Source organism: Cherax quadricarinatus, chromosome 80 (assembly GCF_038502225.1).
Source record: "Cherax quadricarinatus isolate ZL_2023a chromosome 80, ASM3850222v1, whole genome shotgun sequence".
Taxonomy (NCBI): Eukaryota; Metazoa; Arthropoda; class Malacostraca; order Decapoda; family Parastacidae; genus Cherax; species Cherax quadricarinatus.
In genome coordinates, this window is record NC_091371.1 from 13,012,083 (window position 1) to 13,033,407 (window position 21,325).

General features: G+C 40.9%; 1 protein-coding gene across 1 annotated transcript in view; it reads right to left on the reverse strand.

Annotated features, from left to right (window-relative positions):
- Liprin-gamma (liprin protein kazrin) overlaps window positions 1–17,110 on the reverse strand; it is a 537,537-nt gene extending 520,427 nt beyond the window's left edge. Inside the window, exon 1 of the mRNA XM_070102133.1 lies at window positions 17,048–17,110. The gene's annotated coding sequence lies outside the window, so the exon portion shown is untranslated. The remainder of the gene's footprint in view (window positions 1–17,047) is intronic.
- Between the last annotated feature and the right edge of the window lie 4,215 nt (window positions 17,111–21,325).

Here is a 21,325-nt window from a genome sequence, read left to right on the forward strand (position 1 = left end):
TAATTTTTGTTCTCTCTTATTTCTCTCACTGATCATCGTGATTACTGTTTCTATCATCGCCTCACTTTCTTTGCAATATTTATCAATCTTCTTTGCCCCTGCACATCATGCTATTTTTTACCATCCTCCTCCCGTTCTTACTCCTCTTCATCCTCTTACTCACTTCTTGCTCCCTGTTCATCCCTCTCCTATTTTCACCACTCCTCCTTCCCCCTATCCCACCACCCCCTCTCCTCCCACTACCACTCGTCCTTTACAGGTGAAAAATCGTGGGACGGAAAGAAGAGGAGCGAGGGAGCCATTTGACCTCTCTGGAGGCCGCAGTGTGGCAAGAGGCGTCACTTTCTCCAGGTATTTACGATCCACTCTGAGTGAAGATCTTCAGATTGGCACTAATATCTGCTGGCACTGCCAGGACAAGAGGCAATCCAGGAGAGAGAGAGAGAGAGAGAGAGAGAGAGAGAGAGAGAGAGAGAGAGAGAGAGAGAGAGAGAGAGAGAGAGAGAGCGAGAGAGAGAGCAGCCAACAACAATCATAGGTCAATATTTGTGCTGGAGCAAAAACGTCTCTGCCTGAGGCAATCGGTCCAGTGGTGGTAGTCGAGGCTGTTGCAGCTGCTGTTGTCGTCGTTGCTGCTGGGGTTGCTGCTGTAGTTGTTGCTGGGGCACCTTCAGGTCATGGTGTTGCTCGGACTGCTAATGCTGCTGCTGATCTTGAAGTTCCTGCTGTTGCTTGGGCTGCTGCTTAAGGTGCTACTTAGCTGCTGTTGCTATTGTTGAAGTTTCTGCTGTTATTGAAACTGCTGCTTCAGGTGCTGCTTTGCTGCTGAGGCTGTTGCTGTTGTTGAACTTGCTACTGTTGATTTGTTCTTTTTTGGGCTACTGTTGCTACTGGTGTTGCTGAGGCTGCTTCTGGTGTTGCTGTTGCTGAGGCTGCTGCTGTTGTTGAGGCTACTGCCTTTGCTGCTGCTGGTGGTGCTGCTGTTGCTGCGGCTGCTGGATTTCTTCTTACTACGGCTGCTGCTTTTGTTGCTGGGGCTGCTGGTTTTCTTACTGCTAAGGCTGCTGCTCATGTTGTTGCTGTTGCTAAGGCTGCTGGTATTGTTGTTGCTAGGGCTGCTGTTTTTGTTGTTGCTGTTGCTAGGGCTGCTGCTGGTTTTCCCGGGGGTTACTGTTGCTGGGGCCCTTTGTCCTATAACGCTGGAGGGTTTCACTGATGACAAGCAGCCATATATCACTTCTCTGACATGGTTCACACATGCACACAAATACTGAAGAGTAAATGATGGTGATTATCGACAAGCGTGTTGAACATCAAGGCCGATGGAGGACGCCACATTATTACAAGCAGCAAGTGTGAAAGACTGGAAAACACAGCCAGAAGTACCCTCTTCGGGAGAGACGTCTCACACCTGTCAAAACCTTCATATATTATTTTCCTCAGGTGAGACACAAGCTCTCAATATTATTTTAATACTACAAAGAAAAACGCTATTATTTAATATTTTTTTGAATGAATCTGGAATATTTTCAAATAACTATAGGGAAGGACGTCAGAGAGCTGGAGTCTGAAAACGAATGAATCACGTTTGTAAATATAGCTTGGAAGCTCGTGTTGATTTCCCTTTTCTATTGCATCCACAAACTCATTAGCAGCCATGGAAGTCTACTGAGAGAGAGAGACACACACACAGACGGAGGGAAGAGAGAAGAGAGGAAACTGTGTACTAGATGTCTTTTGCTCACCACCCATTCCAATGATTGTCTAAAGTTTGCACTTCGATCTACTAACCTTTTTACTATGGTTATCCTATATAATTAACATCTGCTATACACATACACACACAGCAAATAGGCAGGGCCAGGAGCTGTGGCTAGCTCCCTGCAACCATATATAGGTGAGTACATACACACACATGGAGCAGCTGCTAACGAGTTCAACACAGGCTATTACAGTGGGTTGGCGGGGAGAGTCAGTGCATGAACCACTACCGGGGCCAGGAAGACGCTAGTTCTAGCTCGTTGAAGCTTGTCACTGATCCTTCTTTATTGTTTTATGTCCTAGTTGTTTGCTATTGTTACTGACATTTTAAATGTTATTCACTAATCCTGATGCTGTTTGTTTATAGATTACCTCTAAGTTGTTTTAGTTTGCGAATGTCGCTTACTGCTCGTAAGTTTGGTCGTCCTCACCAGTATGAGTTGATAACTCACGAGTCTTGAGTCTTTTCGTTGGTATTCCGTACTTTTGCGTCTTGGTTGTCATAAGACGCTCCGTCTTACGTTATTATGACGGCTTATCCTTGCAGGGCAGTACCTACATTCCTTAATGTTTATGCTCCTTATAAAGGTGAACGCTCGTGTTCATTTTAGTCACCTCATGAGCATCTAGACTCTAGAGCCTGAAACACTACTAGTAAGGATCATACAGGACTCATACATGGGTAACTAAAGTCTGAAACACTACTAGTAAGGATCATACAGGACTCATACATAGGTAACTAAAGTCTGAAACACTACTAGTAAGGATCATACAGGACTCAAACATGGGTCAAACAGCAGAGGCTCAGCTCAGGAAAAAGGTGCTCAGCTTTTCAGAAACAAAGAATAATGCTGAGGAGTTTTTTTGTGTAGTAGTCGTATTGTTTGTGGTCAGAGTGAGGTACACCCGGGAGTGGTACTTGAGGGAGGCCCACCTCTCACGCCACACTCCTCCTTGGCGTCACCTCCCACTCCAAGGTTAGAGAAGCCTCACCATCTCCAACTCGGAGGTTAGAGTAGCCTCACCATCTCCTACTCGGAGGTTAGAGAAGCCTCACCACCTTCCACTCGAAGGTCAGAGAAGCCTCACCACTTCCCACTCGAAGGTCAGAGAAGCCTCACCACTTCCCACTCGAAGGTCAGAGAAGCCTCACCATCTCCTACTGGGAGGTTAGAGAAGCCTCACCACCTCCCACTCGAAGGTCAGAGAAGCCTCACCACTTCCCTCTCGAAGGTCAGAGAAGCCTCACCACCTCCCACTCGAGGGTCAAAGAAGCCTCACTAACTCCCACTCGAAGGTCAGAGAAGCCTCACTAACTCCCACTCGAGGGTCAGAGAAGCCTCACCACCTACCACTCGATGACAAGAACACCACAACCTCCCACTCCAAAAACAAACAGCTCCACTCGAGAATTAAAACACACTCCATCGCCTATTATTATTAATAATTATATTATTATTGTTATTTATATTATTATTATATTCCTGCGACAGTGTTAAACCCTCTGGGATCATTACAGCGTCTGTGGGATGGTTTGATCCAAAGAAGGGGAGGAAAGCTTCAATTCCTGGGATGAAGAGCCCTTCACCCACATAAAGGAAGTCTCCTTGAAGCTGCTGCCTCGTACAGATCACCGTGATAACAGTAGGTCTGACTTACATAGGTACCTCCTACCCCAGTACTACAGCCTTCGGCTCACAACCCTAAGTACCCGGGTTCAATCCTGGGTCATACAATAATAGTAATAATAATGCAATATCAATAATAGTAATCATAATAATAATAATAATAATAATAATACAATATCATACTAATAAAAAATAATAACTAACAATAAATACAATATCAATTATACTATTAAAAATAAAAATAGTAATAATAATAACACTATCAATAATAATACAATATCAATAATACTACTAATACATCGACACCATGCCCAGCCCTTCTAGGGCAGGGTAGGTGCCTGAGCCCGAGCTTGCAGCTCACAAGACTGTCATTCCCATTAGCCCCCTTGAGGCGGGGATGGCAGACCAGAGAGGCCTAGCTTGTGGCTAGGCCTGGGGACAGTTGGTCCCAAAGATGAGGGGGTACTTGTGCCTCCTCCCATGGGAGACTTAGGTCTCAGACACTCCCTAAAGAGGGAGCCAAAGCCGGGCCACCACTTGGAAAAGGCCCGGGCCGGGAGAATACCGGCTAATCTTTAATAATAATAATAACTACTAATAGTAATAAACATAATAACACTATAGATAATACTAATTAAATAATAGTAGTAACAATAATAATAATAATAATAAAATAACACTATCACAATAATAATAATAATAATAATAATAATAATAATAATAATAATAATATAATAATAATACAAATTCAATAATATTTTTTTTTTATTATCACACCGGCCGATTCCCACCAAGGCAGGGTGGCCCGAAAAAGAAAAACTTTCACCATCATTCACTCCATCACTGTCTTGCCAGAAGGGTGCTTTACACTACAGTTTTTAAACTGCAACATTAACACCCCTCCTTCAGAGTGCAGGCACTGTACTTCCCATCTCCAGGACTCAAGTCCGGCCTGCCGGTTTCCCTGAATCCCTTCATAAATGTTACTTTGCTCACACTCCAACAGCACGTCAAGTATTAAAAACCATTTGTCTCCATTCACTCCTATCAAACACGCTCACGCATGCCTGCTGGAAGTCCAAGCCCCTCGCACACAAAACCTCCTTTACCCCCTCCCTCCAACCCTTCCTAGGCCGACCCCTACCCCGCCTTCCTTCCACTACAGACTGATACACTCTTGAAGTCATTCTGTTTCGCTCCATTCTCTCTACATGTCCGAACCACCTCAACAACCCTTCCTCAGCCCTCTGGACAACAGTTTTGGTAATCCCGCACCTCCTCCTAACTTCCAAACTACGAATTCTCTGCATTATATTCACACCACACATTGCCCTCAGACATGACATCTCCACTGCCTCCAGCCTTCTCCTCGCTGCAACATTCATCACCCACGCTTCACACCCATATAAGAGCGTTGGTAAAACTATACTCTCATACATTCCCCTCTTTGCCTCCAAGGACAAAGTTCTTTGTCTCCACAGACTCCTAAGTGCACCACTCACTCTTTTTCCCATAGTAATAAAATAATAAAATTAATAATTATAACACTATCAATATTAGCAATAATAATAATAACACACTATCAATAATAGCAGCAATAATAATAATAACAATAAAAATATGAGATACAATGTTTCTCACAGCTACACACTGAAACACGAACCCATGTGTCATGAGCAGATGTATCTCCTGTAAGATAAATATCGAGATAACACCACGAGAGGTTAATCTGTGGAATTTATGTCGAAATGTTCCATAAGATGCAAATCACCTACGAGATTTTAGCTGACATGTCCAGCTAAAGTTGAGAGGTCACAGTGCAAGGTATATTTGCTGAGATATTCAAGTTCATATGTCCCAAGGGAGGTATATTCATCAGGTTTAATACGAGGAAATGGAAGGCAGCTCTAATTCCCTACATGAAGAACATAATGCCAGTATCCTCGCAAATGTGTTTTATATCTTTTTTTTTATGAAATGAGCTCGTAGTCTGAGTGGAAATAAAAGGTATAAAATACAAACACGGTGAAAATACACACAAATGCAGTATAATGTGATCCTTTATTAACAACCTTTCGCCTAAATAGTGGGCATTATCAAGTTACAGATATGTGTGTGTCCTGATAAAACTCAGTCTGAACGAAACGTTGTCGAGAGAGGGTCGCATCACGCTGAATTTATTTCCAGTTTTTTCCAACGTTGTCTGTGTGTGGCGTGTATTATTCCACATTACTTGGATGTTCAGGTATCACTTGTTTGTCGTTCAGCGCAGTCTTCCAGCTGTGCTACACAAGCCTCACTAACTGAAAGCAAAATCAGAATTCGCTGTAACATAAAAAAAATAGGTGTGGTGATACCTTACGTTAGTGTTTACTTAGGTTAGATAAAATTGTCAGGAAACAAGTGTTTCCTGACGTGGAGAATTTAGTCATCTGACGGAGGACTTCCACTGGCTTACCCCTCCACCCGTTTAAAAATTATGGTTATGATTATAGTGTGTACTTGGCCTTTGTGTTGGGGGGGCGGGGGAGTTGGGGGTGATGCGAGCAAGTGTTAATATATTGTTAAGAGGGTTCCTCAAACCTGTTCAACTCAAATATATAAAATATGGGACACAAGCCGGCGTGGGCTGCCTGGAGCTCTAATTTCATTTGTTGTATAACTATTCTTGCTGTAGGAGTCACTCCTACACCTGCACTATGTACATTCAGGACCCACTCCATTACACAGCCTTCAACACCTACCACCATATAGTCAAAGCTAACCATGTTCACTGTGCACTAGCACTTAGCAATTTAACAAATATAAAGCAATGTTAATATTATAGCTTTATTATGCACTCCATACCCATCCTGTTAGCAGTAATCACAAGATTAGACACATAATGGGTGTTAGGGACTTGGCCCCACTAGTGTGTGTGTGTGTTTTTATGTTCGTCCATGTGAGCAGGTGGCGTCAAGTGGAGTACGAGGCTAGAAACAAGCGTGGTGATGCCACGGTGTACACACACTCATCACGATGTTCACTTTAACAAGTAATGCTTCCTACTCGACATTACAATTACCACGCGCCTTGCACCGCCAGTGAAGTCTGTAAACGAATGGTGATGAGTCGACAGATGGTGGTAAAAGATACTTCCGGCTCTGAAACCTTTTTATAATACGAGGTTTTTCCCTCACTAGAGGCTTAATCAAGTACTTGATAACGCTTCCATTGGGTGAAATGTTGGTGAAAGTGTTTTTTACTTCTACTGAAATCTCCCCACTCAGGCTGACAGATTTAATTACCGTATGTTATGGAATATTACAGAGAACCATAGCTGTTCACCAAAGAATTTCTCCTATAGAATGAGACAACCGCACAATACGGGTGTATCCACGTTCATGAAAACGTCGAATGTAAGCTGTCACTGACATACCATCACGAACGACGCCAGCATCCCCGGCGGCCGCTACGGAAATGCCCAAGTGACCACTTCTCGGAACTCATTAATGCCACGCCTGGCGTAGGTCACCCCGGGTGAAGAAGGTAGTGCAGGTGTGTAGTGGAGGTGCATGCCCACGCCCGCCCGCCCGCCCACCCACCAGTCGTCCGTCCCTACAAGTTAATAACATGTTGTGTACGAATGGTATATAATACCGACAAGATGAGATTAAGACACATATGCAACATCTGGGTATCTTTATTGTAGACGTTTCGCACCTACTCCTAGTTTGAGGGACTGATTACCTCATCTTCTGTACATAGTTCTACTGTCTTCAAGTTATGTCCTAGAATTTGTATTGATAAAGCCACTGGATGGCGAAACGTCTACAATAAAGATACCCAGATGTTGCATATGTGTCTTAATCTCATCAAGTTAATAACAGAAGCGAGCACAGACTATGTGGGGCTAACATGTTCCCTAGTATATATTACACCAAATAATAGAGCTGCCAGAGGTAGCTGAGTGCACAGGATAGAGAAGGATTGGTGGTCGTACGTAAAGTCTCAATCTTTCCTCACACATTGTGAGAGTACAGCCCAGACATGAATGATACCACATTGCGAGAGTACAGCCCAGGCATGAATGATACCACATTGTAAGAGTACAGCCCAGGCATGAATGATATCACATTGCGAGAGTACAGCACAGGCATGAATGATACCACATTGTGAGAGTACAGCCCAGGCATGAATGATATCACATTGCGAGAGTACAGCACAGGCATGAATGATACCACATTGTGAGAGTACAGCACAGGCATGAATGATACCACATTGCGAGAGTACAGCCCAGGCATGAATGATACCACATTGCGAGAGTACAGCCCAGGCATGAATGATACCACATTGCGAGAGTACAGCACAGGCATGAATGATACCACACTGCGAGAGTACAGTCCAGGCATGAATGATACCACATTGCGAGAGTACAGCCCAGGCATGAATGATACCACATTGCGAGAGTACAGCCCAGGCATGAATGATACCACATTGCGAGAGTACAGCACAGGCATGAATGATACCACACTGCGAGAGTACAGCACAGGCATGAATGATACCACACTGCGAGAGTACAGCACAGGCATGAATGATACCACACTGCGAGAGTACAGCACAGGCATGAATGATACCACACTGCGAGAGTACAGCACAGGCATGAATGATACCACATGCGAGAGTACAGCACAGGCAGAATGATACAGTGAGAGTACAGCCCAGGCATGAATGATACCACACTGTGAGAGTACAGCCCAGACATGAATGATACCACATTGCGAGAGTACAGCACAGGCATGAATGATACCACACTGCGAGAGTACAGCACAGGCATGAATGATACCACACTGCGAGAGTACAGCACAGGCATGAATGATACCACATTGTGAGAGTACAGCCCAGACATGAATGATACCACATTGCGAGAGTACAGCACAGGCATGAATGATACCACACTGCGAGAGTACAGCACAGGCATGAATGATACCACATTGTGAGAGTACAGCCCAGGCATGAATGATACCACATTGCGAGAGTACAGCACAGGCATGAATGATACCACATTGCGAGAGTACAGCACAGGCATGAATGATACCACATTGCGAGAGTACAGCACAGGCATGAATGATACCACATTGCGAGAGTACAGCACAGGCATGAATGATACCACATTGTGAGAGTACAGCCAAGGCATGAATGATACCACATTGTGAGAGTATAGTTCGTGTCATAGCTCTATTATGCACCCCAGAGCCATTGTGTGGGTGGTAGTCTAAAGATTACAGAGGTACATAATAGGTCCAGGGACTGGGCCGCAAAGCTCTGACAACTAACCAAGTTACAGTGGTAATGAATTATTTGCATATTTATATCTGGTTACAATCTTAATGAGTTATTTATGCAAACATGAAGTGACAAAAATAATACAAAAATATTACCTTATATTTTAGCAAGGAATGTGTCTAAACAAAGTTTAAGTGGTTATGCGTTTTTACAGTGGGCAAAGTCAAGGTATTTTTCCAAAATGGTTGGTAATGTGCCACTGTGGATACAATAATTGGACATTTCTGAAAATTTCTGAGGAAACTGTCTCTGAATTCATTAATTTGATTGCATTTCAGCACATAACGATGCAAGGTGTGACAATTGTCCTTCTGGCTAAGTTTACATTTAGTTTGGTCTACATCATCTGGCGGTGGTGAGTAACCTGCCATAGATACTGGTAATCCAGTCAGACCCGAGCGGTAGTGACATCCAAGAGTCTGCTTAATATGTTGGAAGCACCACAGACATGTAGCTCCTCCTGCATGATAGAATGATGATATATGGACTGAGAGGTGTCAGTCTCTCTCAGTCTTAAGTCAATGAAGTTCAGTTAAGTTCTTTTCGTATTATTGTTCTCAAACTGGTAACTAACAGCCTAAGATTGTACTCTACTACCTCTCTGAAGGCATATAACTTAGCTGATTCATCAGTTCTATCATGCATCTGAAGACCAATGTGAGATGGAATCCACAAAAGGTGCGTTCTTACTCCACTGTCCACAATCATACCATACTCGTGTCTGGCTTCTGACACACGCATGCCACAATTGATAATTAAGGGATTAAGAGCATTTATGGATGATAAAAAATTCCTTGCAATTAAAGTGTCAGCCCTTGATATATGGACGCATCTGAGTGCGAGGAGTATGGCAAACAGTTCAGTTTGATGGACAGAGGCCCAGTTATTGATGGGTGCTCCAATTTCTTTATGAGAGCCATCATTCTGTATGACAACAGCACTACCAGCTGCACCAGTCAACCTGTGAAGGAAACCATCAACATAATTTGTGAAAGTGTGTGTTGTGTGGCTAAGTTATCAATACAGCTCAAGGCATCCTGTTTTGCTTCAAGGCGAAACTTTGGTTGTGATTTTAGAAGTATTTTTTTTTTTAAGGGTGGGAGGGGGTGAGTGGTGGGGGGAAAGGATAGTGGTCTGGAATCGGTTAATATCCCATGGTGTGGGGAAGTGTCACTGTTGCCTTACTTGACATAGATCATGTAACTGGTTCATGCAGAGATCAGTTCCAGTTTTTGTGATCCATCTGGAGGAGTGCTCACTAGTGCCGAAGAAAGTTTGGAGGGCTTCTGTGCAAGGGTTTGAATGGGCTTGCCTGAGCATATTGACCTCAATGAGGACATTTCTTTCGGTGACACGATCTCCGTTTGGAATAAGTAGAATTCTGACAGTACGAGGGCATCCTATGATAATCCTCCTTGCTTCTTTCTGCAATTTTTCCAGCCCTCCAAGCTTCCAGTCTTACACGAGAGCTAGTGGTGCGGCATAATCAACCAATGATTTAATATAAGGAAAATACACAATTTTAGCTATAACTACTATTATCACCTTTACTGCTACCAGCACTATTATTAACCAACTCCTGTCTTAAAGGGGAAGCTTAAAAGGTCCTCCAAGCAGTTCCTGATGAGCTGTGCTCTTGTGATAATGTTGTTGAATTAAACACATGTGCAACTCTTGGGTATCTTTATTGAGGAAACGTTTCGCCACACTGGCTTCATCAGTCCATACAAAGGAGAAACTTGAAGAAAAGGAGGAGAATGAGGTAATCAGTCCCTCAGCCTTGAGTCGATGTGGTCAGTCCATCAATCTTGAATATAATACGGCATATGAGCGGAGAAGCAGCTTATAAACCGTAGACAGGTGAGGGGCAGCAGTCGTAGGTGGTGTCACATTTGTCCAATGTGGAAGTAGGTCGTGACCAAGGGCTAGGCAAGTGAAGAATTCCCAAGTATTAAGATCCCAAGAAGTTGCAGTGTCTGACAGGATTGTAGATGAATGGTTCAGAGAACCGACATTGGACAAATGTGACACCACCTACGACTGCTGCCCCTCACCTGTCTACGGTTTATAAGCTGCTTCTCCGCTCATATGCCGTATTATATTCAAGATTGATGGACTGACCACATCGACTCAAGGCTGAGGGACTGATTACCTCATTCTCCTCCTTTTCTTCAAGTTTCTCCTTTGTACGGACTGATGAAGCCACTGTGTGGTGAAACGTTTCCTCAATAAAGATACCCAAGAGTTGCACATGTGTCTAATTCAACAACAAGTCGGTTCTCTGAACCATTCATCTGTGATAATGTTGGAATGCATGCAACATGCATCAACAGCGTAAATGATAAAGCCTAGTTTGAGATTGGGCCGTGGGGGCTACAACCCCTGAAACATCACGAGACAGCTAGGTAGACGCCGCTATTGGTTCTTGACCAGCTGTGAGGCAGTTTCTGAATGGCGTCTTTATACTACTGACAAAAGCCAGTCCCTGCATAGTATTTACTTGTAGCTTATACTGGAAACTTCTTATCTATCTGGTTCTTAAGTCACATTTTTTGTAATTTCAGCTTCAGTAGGAAGTCTTCTTAAGTCACATTTTTTTGTAATTTCAGCTTCAGTAGGAAGTCTATTTTAGTGATATATAACTGCAAAACCCTTTGCCTACATTTGTGTTGCATCTCGTAGCTTGAAGTTGTATTCTGTTATTTCGGGTTGGTGACTGAACCTAAAATAGAGCCAAGAGAGAGAGAGAGAGAGAGAGAACTATATACATGAAAAATATTGTTTAGCAACAACTATAAACAACAAGCAGTGACAGCCTAACAGCACTCCTTCATAAACTCTTACAAAGCGGCCCGTCACCCCAACGTCTCCCTGGTTCTTTCTCTGGATGTTGCCCTTATCAAGGCAGTCAGTAACATACACCGCCGGCGTCCCAGAGGCTAGGCGACAACCACACCCAGCCCCTCCGCTCCACCATTGTATCTTCATCTGCAACCAACTATTACCTCCATGCAGGCAGTGCTGGTGGTATTTTGTCTGTCAGGAGTAATGGAAAAATATATTTTGGCCGGGTCTTAGTCATGTCACCGGTTCCATGAAGGTTTTGGTCATTTGACAAGAGTCCCGTGTTTAGGTGGGCAGAGCACTCGGGTCACAGTGTCCGGGGTTCGATCCCCGGTACGGGTGGAAACGTTGGGCATGTTTCCTTAAACCAGATGCCCCTGTTCACCTAGTAGTAAGTAGGTACTTGGGTGTTAGCCGACTGGTGTGGGTCGCATCCTGGGGGGTGTTAGTATGCCTTAGACAGGGCTGGGCTTAGAAATGAGCTGAGGTAGGATAACAGCTCTTAGCCTGTAAAATTTATTTGTGCAAAAGAAAAAAAAAAAAGAGGTATTCCTCAGGCTTACTAGTCTACCACGTTCAAAAAAAAAAAAAATATCACAACGACATTTTCTCCACTCCACTTGAAAAAAAAAAAGGAACACCTTTTCTATGTCCTAAGAATCTGTCTCTTACTGTGAGGCTTCCACCCGCAGCAGCAGCACGTATTCTAGACAAAATTAGAGAAAATTGCCAGCGACACTCGGCAAACATCACACCCGCAGATCATAAAGGATACAGAAAAATGGATAACAGAGAAATAGAGGCCACGGTTGTAAAGTGAGGTAGGGAATGGTGCCGAGAGAATACTAACTTCACAATTAATGAAAAAATTACGGAATGGAACACAAGAGGAGGTAGTTCATTCTACAATCATTGCAAAAGTATATAAAAAAGTATATGCGACAGATTAAACATTGAAGACAGGACACAACCAACAAGATCTCCCGTAGTTAGCAGGTAACACCACGAACAAAAATCTCCCGTAGTTAAAAGCAGGGAACACCACGAAGATCTCCCGTAGTTAGAAGCAGTTAATCATAAACTAGTAACCAGAGAACACTTCCATAGGCCTGGTGCAGGTATATGGAATAGATGCTGTTCTTAAACGTTTCCTATCACCATCCTTGCACTAAGTTAATAATGATATAGTCCTAACTTAATGAAAACGATTATTATCCTGGATGTAGTGTTTCTGGTGTTTAGCGCAAGCATGCAATTCGCTCTACTGATTGCAACACACCTTCAATGAAGCTAGCAGGGCACCCGTATGCTACAAGTAGCTGAATGGGCCGGAATTGCCATCTCTCGGCAAGACAGACAACTGCATGAAATTCATAATCGGTCATTATTTGGGTGAAAGTAACATCGCCTATCAATTACAATTATTATTTTTCGAGATTCGTGTATACATTTGTTTTAAACCTGGGATAAGAATGAATTACTCCGAGGTTCCAAGAGGTGGTGTCCCCCCCTACAAGCAATGCACCTTGTCTCTAACCAAGATAACAGTATGATCCTAGTGGGTTTAGCGCTTTTTTCATAATAATAATAATAATCTACCCCAGATATAATAATATACTGAGGCATTACTTACGCTTGGTATAGCCTACTCACACCTAACGAATTCCACTCGCATCTCTCTAACCTATTATTAAAGTTACTCAGAATATTTGCTTCCATGACGCTGCTTCCTAGTTCGCTTCACTCATCTACAACTCTAAGTTATCAAACTCGTCATATTTTAATCCATTCTTGTAAACCCGTCAAATTTGAATTCATTCTCGCAAACTAGTCAATTTTCATCTCTTACTGCAAACACATCAAATTCTAATCCATTCTTGCAAACCAGTCAAATTTGAATCCAATCTTGCGTACCCATCAAATTTTAATCCATTCACGAGTTAACTAGTTCGATATTTTCAGCGCCTTATTTATATTGCCTTGATTATGTTTATCTTCTAGTCATCCGCTTCAATCAATCCACCCTCTTGTTTTACCACTCTCGGGAGAGTGCGTATCCTCAACCCTTATGAACTTCATAATAAAAATTAATGATACCTGCTATTAAATTTATGTTTTCAAAGGCACTCCTGTTCATCCTGTACTAGGGGGCCAGGACTGCACCGCACAATCTAAATGAAGCCTAAGCCTGACAAGTGGAGGCTACTGTAACATCTACCAGCCTGTACAATTCACGTTGCTATGTTCATATACATGTCTACGTAAGTTATTTTATACCGTTACAAGTCTACACCAGTTTTAACCATATTCCCGATAAGTAATTTTCATTATTTGTATGTATGTATGTATGTATATATATATATATATATATATATATATATATATATATATATATATATATACACACACACACACACACACTGCGTGGAATAGACAAGGTGGACAAGGACAGGATGTTCCAGGGAGGGGACACAGAAACAAGAGGCCACAATTGGAAGTTGAAGACACAAATGAGTCAGAGAGATAGTAGGAAGTATTTCTTCAGTCATAGAGTTGTAAGGCAGTGGAATAGCCTAGAAAATGACGTAGTGGAGGCAGGAACCATACACAGTTTTAAGACGAGGTTTGATAAAGCTCATGGAGCGGGGAGAGGGAGGGCCTAGTAGCAACCGGTGAAGAGGCGGGGCCAGGAGCTAGGAATCGACCCCTGCAACCACAAATAGGTGAGTACAAATAGGTGAGTACACACACACACACACACACGAGTCCCATTTAATTAATCAGTCTCACGACATGTGGCCTCCATCGTTGGTAGCCAAATACTGTCTAGAAAATGCTTGGCTGCCCTTGTGTCTTGTAGGCAGGTTGAACAAGCAGACTTACCCGGCAATCGTACTCACACAGAACACTGGATCGCTCATCCCACACCATCTCGTGTTTGCACTGAGCTTAATGACCCATTGTACCGCTGTTCCAACCCCTGCAGCATCACCTCCTCCATCCCAGCACTGTGCACGTTATTATTATTATTTATAGAAAATGAGCACGGGCTATCCTCGCAACTCTGGAAAGTACCCAAGACGCTGCCATATGTGAAATGAAAAAAAAATTATCTCGTTTGTATGTTGTCATTTACTGTGCATGTATTATTATTATTGTTACATCCTTGGGGAAGCGCTAATAATAGTAATAAATTTATTTATTTTCTGCAGTATACAGGTAGTGCAGTTTACATGTAAAATATTATTAGGCACAAAAAGCGACTAGCATGCGGTGCACTTCAGGCAGCCGGGGTCATACGCTTGTGGAATGGAAGGCAATTAGGTTCGATCTAAGGAATATATTATGAAGGAATGCTACAGTAGGCCAAATGACCCATGTTAGGCAGGTCCAACTCACACCCATTCATGTATCCGTCCAAGCAATATTTAAAGCAAACCAAACTTCTCGCCCTAATGACGCTACCTGGAAGTTTGTTCCACTCATCTACAACCCTACTGTCAAACCAGTACTTTGCTATAGCCTTTCTGAATCTAAACTTTGCAAACTTGAAGCCATTGCTACTGAAATCCCTTTATTCACATTTTTCAATTATATACTTCATATCTTCACTCAACACCTTTCCAGTATATTGTATACTTCTAGTATACTTCTAGCTTAGCCAGTCTAAACGCTTATATAGTTGATAAACGTTTGTTCAGTATATCTCACAATATTCTCAGCAACAAATAAACATTTATCTAGCCAGCTGAAACATAAGTAAACAACATATACACTCAAGCACGAGTGTGTGGAAGGTCAGGCAGAATGTAAGTACACTCAACTGTTAGGTATGGGAAATGACATGCACGATGAGATCAATTCTCCACCCTCTACTGTGGTGACACTCGCAATCGCAGAAAAATTGACAAAGAGTATACATAATACTAAACTTATAACCTAAATCGCATATAAGCAAAATAACATCAGTAGCATAAGTCAGGCTTACAAAAGATAGCCATCAAAAATCAAAGGTTTTCTCTTAGAGGTCCTTGAGTACGCAGTGCCAGCCTTAAACCTCTTGAAAGTAAACACAAAAACTCACTCGAGATATTTCAGGTATCTTAGGTCTGCGAGCAGTTAACTGCCAAAAGTAAACAAAGATGCGGCTTACGTCTGGTTGTGAGAGGTCAGAATCCCCCCCCCCCTAAAAAAAAAAAGTTGGTCTTTCAATCCTTTATGTCATCATTCAACCAATCATTCATCTTCCCACATGCACCCACTTAACGACAAAATTCTGCTGCGAACTCTTGAACTGCATTCTTACATTTACACCATACCTCTTCCACCTCATTACCTGTACTTTCTCGACCCCATCTTTCTATGAACAGATTTTGTTAATATCTCTCATAGTTTAGTTTATTCACTTTCACTTCTCTCTTAGCCACCGACGCCATTCTCCTTGCACTATATCTACCTTTTACTCTTACCGTAGTTACTAATAAACAATGATTGGATATACCAGTCGCTCCTCGAAAAACATACTCATGCAGATATCTGCCCATCATTCTTTTATCATCCTCATGCAATAAGAGCAAACTGCTGTCATTGCACATGATACTATATCTCCTAAACTTTTGTCTCCTCTTTTTCTTAAAATGAGCATTATCTATTACCCAATCTATTTTATACATAATTCAATTAGGACCCTCATTATGATTTACCCCTGGCACTCCAAACTTCCCTAATTTGTCAAAAAAAAAAGAACCAGAAGCTGGAGCTCACCGTACTTCTCTAAACTAAAAAAAAATAATTACACGTAACTGCTTTCCATATATGCATAACACTGTTTTTTTCCCACAAACACAAAACACTGCACACACACGCAAATATCCTGCTATCCCTCTCAATCCTCACATACACACGGGAAATATTCACACACTATTTCGTGTGGCAAATTAGCCCCTCTCTGGAAAATGGAGTTGCTTACAAAAGCAGAGAATATATTGAGAGGAATCTGTACTCAGGTTATGTCGACATCGATCATTCCTCTTAGTACAATTCAAACATTACAGTGCATTAATAGGCTTCGTTATTTTCATGATAAAATTTACATATTTGTATTTACTATACCATGTGAACGAAACTTCTAAATTTTACGTTATTTCTCTAAATTGTTTCTGTCCATTTCCTGACCCAGATGACTTGATTGCTCGTCACCGCAACACCACAAAACTCACTCTCATAGTTTTAAGGCAAAACACCATTTCTCACCGTTCACTTTCTGTTCTTCCTTGAGGTGAAACAAATTACATTTTGCACTTTTCCCTCCCAACACGAATTTCCAAACGAGTTACAACATGGTTTGAACCAGAAGTAAAAGTCAGCGGCCAAAAGACATTTTGTTTTTACACCATTGAATTCACTCTCTGGTCATCGTATGTAAAGATCATCCTCATTCCAAGATTCACACCGTAATATAAACATAAATACAAATGAATATATAATACTCCTAGAGGTTGAGGCTGCGGGAGCGAACACAGCCCCGCCCACACGAGGTCAGCCGCGCCACTGAGCTCATGGTTCCTCACATACACGCTATTATCACCTTCAAATTTCCCGCCACCAGTCTCCACCAACCTATTTACTTTTCATTTTTCCCGCGCAGGTTGGCACTCCAAAAACAATTGGAAAGTGACGGATGTTTGAGAGGAGTATCATACATTTGTTATGTCTGTGATATGTACGTAAGTATATTATCTCTTAAAGACGTCAATGGAAATAAGCCACATTGCATGAATTTCCTGGGTTATCCTGTAATATTACACTCCGGGGTTAATGTTCTATAACAAATACTTAGTTCTGGTTTATTCTAATAATGCGTCAGATACATTCGCTAGCCTATTTTTTTTATTTGTACCAATTCTAACTCGACAACCTAACAAAAAATGCTTGAAATTTATTTACATATTATATATATATATATATATATATATATATATATATATATATATATATATATATATATATATATATATATATATATATATATTTTTGTGAATGTTTGGCCAATGTATTTTGTTTTTAAATAAAACATACTTGAAACATAGGGGGTGGTAGGAGAAAATTCTCAAACAGCTTCAGGGAAAACCTTGAGTTTTCCCTGAAGCAAGTTTATTCTTATATATATATATATATATATATATATATATATATATATATATATATATATATATATATATATATATATATATATATATATATATATACATATCTATGGGAATAAATGTGGTAATGTTTAGTAGAGTGGCTCGTCCTGGCTGCGGTTATGACAGCCTGTCAGTCAGTCGTGAGTTCTGTAATATAAGCGGCAGTGTTTTGTATCCTGCCTGCATCCACAACATACCAACGTAATAACCGAATACATAACGTAATACAGACATAAATGCAATACAGACGCAACTGTAATATAGACGAATAACGGTGTCATACACATAAAATCAAAATATATACACATACCATTATAATATAGACATGTAACAGTATAATAAGACATAACAGTATAATAGACACACAACAGTATAATACACACATAGCAATAAATATACACATAACAGTGCAATACAAATATATACACATAAGTGTAACAGACATATAAGTGTAATGCAGATACAGGGTAATACAGACACATGACTTATACAGACACTTTAAAATATAAAAAAAAGTCACGGTGGGATACAAAAGACACATAACACAAACACTGTAGTGTAATGACAAGCTTGGCGTAAAAAAAATCATAAGGAAAACAAACCCGAGATGAAAATCTTATAATGGGAAATCCTCGTGATACAGCACAGGGTGTTTCAAAAGCATGGACTCAATTTCAAAGCAGTTTGCTTTGAAATTGAGTCTATCTCTTTGACTCACCCTCCATATACACACAGGCGGAGTGGCCATCAGCCACTTAGAATAGAAGTAACAGTTCTCAAACAATTCACCTGGCTCCATCAAGTTTTTCTTGCTTGCAGCAGGTTAAATTATTATCATTATTAGTATTATTATTATTATATTATTATATTGGTTTATATTATTATTATGATGATGGGTAAGTGGGAAAACCCGTAGGTGGTCACACAGCACCATGGGAACTTGAAGCAATCAAGTTTGATCCGAGGAAAGTTAGTGCTCCCAACAAAGGGCACAGTTCGCCATCTTTAGTACCGGGGCCCAGCATTTATGAGTCGTTTCTTGAGACAGGAGATAAGAAAACAGGAAGATATATCTCTCCCCTTTGACTTCAGACCAGTTTTACTTATACCACAGGACGTACATGACTGGTATACAATACCGACAAGATGAAGAATAAGACACATGTGCAACACCTGGGGTATCTTTATTGTAGACGTTTCGCTATCCAGTGGCTTTATCATCACAAATGACGAAACGTCTACAATAAAGACACCCAGATGTTGAAGATGTGTCTAATTCTTCATCTTACCACAGGACGCTGGTTATATTTATACTTGATGAATTAAACACGTGTGCAACACCTGGGTATCTTCATCAATGCAATAGTGATAATATACGAAGAGAGAGTAAGTTTATTTAGGTACAGGTACACATAAATACAATTATCATACAAAATAACATGTGTAAATGACCTAGGATAACCCCCTAAAAAAGTCAAAGTGACAGATATCCAGTGAAATATGAGGCAAACAGTCCCTCTACCTTGTAGAACTAAATACAGAAAACAGTGGAAGATGAGGTAATTGGTCCCGCAGTCTAGAAGCCAGTATTCAGTATCTTAATAATAATAATAATAATAATAATAATAATAATAATAATAATTATTATTATTATTATTATTATTATAATTTCTACAAGTACATTATACAACTTATACAGATCATAGCTGACATGACCAGGAGGCCTGGTCACAGACCGGGCCGCGGGGGCGTTGACCCCCGGAACTCTCTCCAGGTAAACTCCAGGTACTATATAGAAAGTCACTTGTTATGCAGAGCATTTCGGGGCAAATTAGGTCAATTTTGTCCCAGGATGCGACCCACACCAGTCGACTAGTATCCAGGTACCTATTTTACTGCTAGGTGAAAACAGGAACAGCAGGTGTGTTTGGGAAACACGCCCAATGTTTCCACCCGTACTGGGGATGGAACCACGGACCTCAGTGATACCCAAGTGTTGCACATGTCTAATTCCTCATTTTGTCTGTATTGTTTACTACTATTGTAGCGATGTTTATAATACTCAGGAGGATTCGAACCAGGTACCACCGGACTGCTAGCGGGATACTACCGCACTCGAAGTGCAGCCCACTCTCGCACCAAGAGGAATACACGTTCAAGATTCAACGTCCCCTATTTTCCCTTGGCCACCTCACTGTCAGACGTATCGCAGCTGGTTTTCGAAATCTGCTTATTTGTGTTTAAAAATACTTCTTATTAGTATGTATAAGTCGTATCACGTACTTGTAAAAGTAAAGATTATTATTATTATTATTATTATTATTATTATTATTATTATTATTATTATTATTATTATTATTATACTAACTTTAACTTAGTGAAGCAAATTTAAAATAAAGAAAATAGCAGTTGAATAATAAATAGGAAGCATTAAGAAATTGACGTTGAAATCAACGTCAAAAAATTGACGTAGTACAATAAGACTGTGTACATAATAACAGGCTACAATAATGCTAAGAACTGACATAAAAAAAATGAGTGAAAGAGACATATGTTGTGGTATTATTACCTTGAGTATAGAGCCCCGAGCCAAGATCAACTTCACTTAAAAGATCCAGTAACCCTCAACAAGTTATGAATTCTTACATAATGTAAGTTTCTGCAGTAAAGTATGGCGTGTATGTGTGTGTGTGTACTCACTTAACTGTGGTTGCAGGAATCGAGTGATAGCTCCTGGCATCGCCTCTTCACTGGTCGCTAGTATTTGTGGTTGCACTTCTTGTCTATTAATTAGCCGGTACTGGTTTACTCCCTCCTAAAGTTATCATTTGTAATATTCTAGGTTTTTCCAGTTTCTTGTGCGAGTGTCACTTGCTTTCCTGCAGTCCAGAATATGCAGTCCATCCATCCTTTTCGTTTTTGTTATATTTCTGCTACTCTGTCATGGAACTAAGACAAGTTTGTGAGACAATATCTTTTTCTAAACTTAAGCTGATTATTGTATATGAAACCCCATTTTTCCATGCGCTCATGGATTATCTTCATTTCCTTAAATATTATGCATTTCACTGATAGCGATGTAGAGTTTAATGCTTCCTGGGTGTCACCTCTCTTAAATATTGGAACTACATTTGCTGTCTTCCACATATATGATATTTAACCGGTTTTCAATGACTGGTAGATTTTAGCTAGTGGTTCACACAGAGCTTCTACTGTCTCAGATCCCATATTGACATATTGTTTTCGCCTATTACTTTAAAGGTAACTCTCCTGTTGTGTGTATGGTATTCAGTACTCTTTAATGAGCTCTTTCTCTTTGACTCTAGTGTTATCCCTTTTTTCACTTCTTTAAATTATTTATTCAGTTCCTCGTAGACATTCTTGTTATTTTTTATGATCTTTCATTCCTTCTTCGGTCAATATTACCCAGTTTTTACCGGCGTCTTTCTACTGGTGTGACTATGCCGCAGTTTCGGTTTAGTTTTGAGTGTTGCTACTAAGTCACACTCAAATTATCATTCAGTTTCTCTTCTCAAATTCGTGGAATTGTTTCTGGATCTTCTACTCACTTCTGTGTGC